Below are 3339 nucleotides of genomic sequence, written 5' to 3' on the forward strand. Positions count from 1 at the left end.
TCACCCACATATCTAATCATAGAAGACCATCACTGTGGCATAAGTAGGTAAGTCTTGTTCTCACAGCCTGTTACCAAGTGCACTTTTGCTTGCTCCATTAATAAAAACATTCACTATTCTTGGAAAAAAAATAATCCAATGTTAAACAATCATTCTGAATTACAATGAATACTGACTTTCCTAGGGGAACACATTTAAAAAGGAGATGAAACTTGCAGCCTTATTTTGGTTTTAACCATTTTACCTGGTTTACATGTTTATGCAGCTGTTCTGACCCATCCACTTTGGGGCTGTCCTTCTTTAAACGTCTTGTTTGAAATCATGGGAACACCGCTGAGCTGGATATTGGTGGGAGCTGCCTGTTGAAAGGAGGTCTGTCACCATCACTAGATCAGGGCAGACCTGATCAGAAACCTCTAATTACAGTCCATTGCTAGGTATCTGTTACAGTACTGCATCTCCCTCTTGGTGAATAAAATGTCACTGCAATTTTTCAAGGTCTTATTCTGCTTAATATTTTTGGTTTGTACGTATTCAGGTCAATATGAGTCAAGCTGACCCTTTCTAACTGCCAGAAACAGCACATGGGCACCTGGCTGGAAATATTTGGGAAGCTTCTGCATCCACTCCTAGAAGAACATTTGGCATGAGGAGGCAGGAACACAAGAAGAACCACACTGGATTTGACCACAGGGCCAGCATCCATCAATGGCTTCAGTGAATGTTTTGGGGAGAGTGGAAGAAGAGGTTGAGTAGAGTTGCTGGGGTTGGAAAAGGAATTCATATGCTTTCCTGTCTGAAAAATAGGAGAAAATCACTCATTATCAATAACACAAACAGAAATACCTAAGACTACTCTCAAGACAAATAAATTGTATGTATGTATGGGAGCCACAAATGAAATTTCATGAAGGCAAGGTCTGGAAAATAAGAAAAAAAAGGAAAGGAGAAGAAAGATAACATAACCATGAATTTTATTGTCTAAAAAGAAAGAAGAAACAAAACCAACCAACAAAAAAAAAAAAAACAACCCACCCCCCCCAAAAAAAAAAAACAAAAAAAACAATCAATCAAGCAATCAAACAAACAAACAAAAAAACCAGTTCCTAAGCTCTCACCTATTCAATGAGTTATTCAATGAGAATCTCTGTGTGGGTGGATTCTTCTAGACCTCTCATCTGTGTACACAGAGACGTGAAAGTTTCCATATGTCACCTTGACAGGGAGCATCCTTACTATGTCCTGGATAGTTGGTTCATAGGAAAAACCAATACCTGTCTGCTACCCAGGAACACAGATCTTGTCTTGGACATCTGCATCTCAAGGGGCAAAATATGAAAATTTCCTTCTTATATATCTTCCTCATAACAAAGTGGGTAAAATTTGGGGAGACATGGTCATCTAAACACAACCTTGTATTGACAGAAAGTGCTGAAAGAGGTAGCAGTCATGAGGGTCCAAAACAGCTCGGATATCTTGGATGATGTGATGACCACATGGAACACAAAAATGGAGCTTAGGACCATCATGGGGGAGAGGCAGGGACTCTGACTAAATCCTTGAAGAAGTTCTCTTTAGAGTAAGATGAGATAATATGATGAAACCTTCTATTTGAAGATATTAAGCAGAAATGGCAGTCATGTGCTCCCTTATGAAACTGATAATCTTGATCTGTTTTGGCTTAAAGTGCAAGGAAATGATGGCATGAGAAAGCTACAACATTAATTCTATGCCAAAAAGCAAACCTGGTCTGCTAGGTCAGGCAGATGTGACAAGTAGAGTTCCTGCTGCTGAATATTATACTCATGACCTGGGGAAATAAAGGTTCGCTTCAGTTCCAAGAGGTATCAAACATGCAAATCACGAATCAGGAAAATGAGACTCACATGGGATACCTGACTTAAACTTTGTGAATTCTCTTTCAAATTCCCAGTGAATTCAGGCTATTCTTTAACACCATCCTTCCTACTTAGTCTTTACAGATCTCTTTGTTATTCTGTTGTAGTTTCTCCTTCCCCTTCCCCTTCCCCTTCCCCTTCCCCTTCCCCTTCCCCTTCCCCTTCCCCTTCCCCTTCCCCTTCCCCTTCCCCTTCCCCTTCCCCTTCCCCTTCCCCTTCCCCTTCCCCTTCCCCTTCCCCTTCCCCTTCCCCTTCCCAGTCCATCTTTCTCCTTTTTTTATTTTTCTTTCTTTTTCTTTTTTCTTTTTCTTTTTTCTTTCTTTTTCTTTTTTCTTTCTTTTTCTTTTTCTTTTTCTTTTTCTTTTTCTTTTTCTTTTTCTTTTTCTTTTTCTTTTTTTCTTTTTCTTTTTCCTTTTCCTTTTCCTTTTCCTTTTCCTTTTCCTTTTCCTTTTCCTTTTCCTTTTCCTTTTCCTTTTCCTTTTCCTTTTCCTTTTCTTTTTCTTTTTCTTTTTCTTTTTCTTTTTCTTTTTCTTTTTCTTTTTCTTTTTCTTTTTCTTTTTTTCCTTTCCCTTTCCCTTTCCCTTTCCCTTTCCCTTTCCCTTTCCCTTTCCCTTTCCCTTTCCCTTTCCCTTTCCCTTTCCCTTTCCCTTTTTCTTTTTCTTCCTCAACCCCCCCCCCCCTCCCCGCCCTTTATTCCATGCTGTTGTGTACAGCCTTTTATTTCTTACTCTTTGGTTTTGGATTTGTCTACAGACACCTTAGAAAATTTTTGTGAGCTCTCTTATTACTTTCTGGGGAGTTGGTCTGATTTCCTGAGTTTGTTCTTGAAGATTTGTTGTTCTTCCCTGTCTCACCTCTTCTCCTTTGGCCTAATATGATCCTTTTCTGCTGTTTAATGGTTTTAATTCCTGATGCAGTCTGCATGGCTTGTTTTTGGCCATATCTTTCTTGTCTTCTGGCTTTTGTCTGTTCTTTCTGTTGAATTCCATGGGATTATGTGCTTTGAGCAAACAAAACAGACCAAGTTCTGCCTGTTTTTGCTTCTTCCAATGCCTGGTCTCAGGACTCTCTCACTATCCTCAATACTTCAGGATTCTGGTAACTGGGCAGGTGTCTGTATCTGCCTCATTTACAAAGCGAACTGTAAGGGCATTTTAAATTATTCTGCAATGTTAATTAGAACTAAACAATCTCAGTCTACAGAACCATTATTTTTTCTTTTAGTGAGTTCACCTAATCCAAATACAACTCATGAAATATCATCACTCTAAAATGGCTGTTTTTCAATTTGGGGTTTTATGACTTTAACATTACTTCAAAAATTGTGTAAGATGGTTGGAATTATTTTAAGTCCTCAACCATCCTACAGAATTCAGAAGAGGGAAATTTTTAGCTTTTTAACTCCATAAGTACAGAGTCTTTAGAGACGTTATCTAAAATA

Source organism: Anas acuta, chromosome 2 (assembly GCF_963932015.1).
Source record: "Anas acuta chromosome 2, bAnaAcu1.1, whole genome shotgun sequence".
Taxonomy (NCBI): Eukaryota; Metazoa; Chordata; class Aves; order Anseriformes; family Anatidae; genus Anas; species Anas acuta.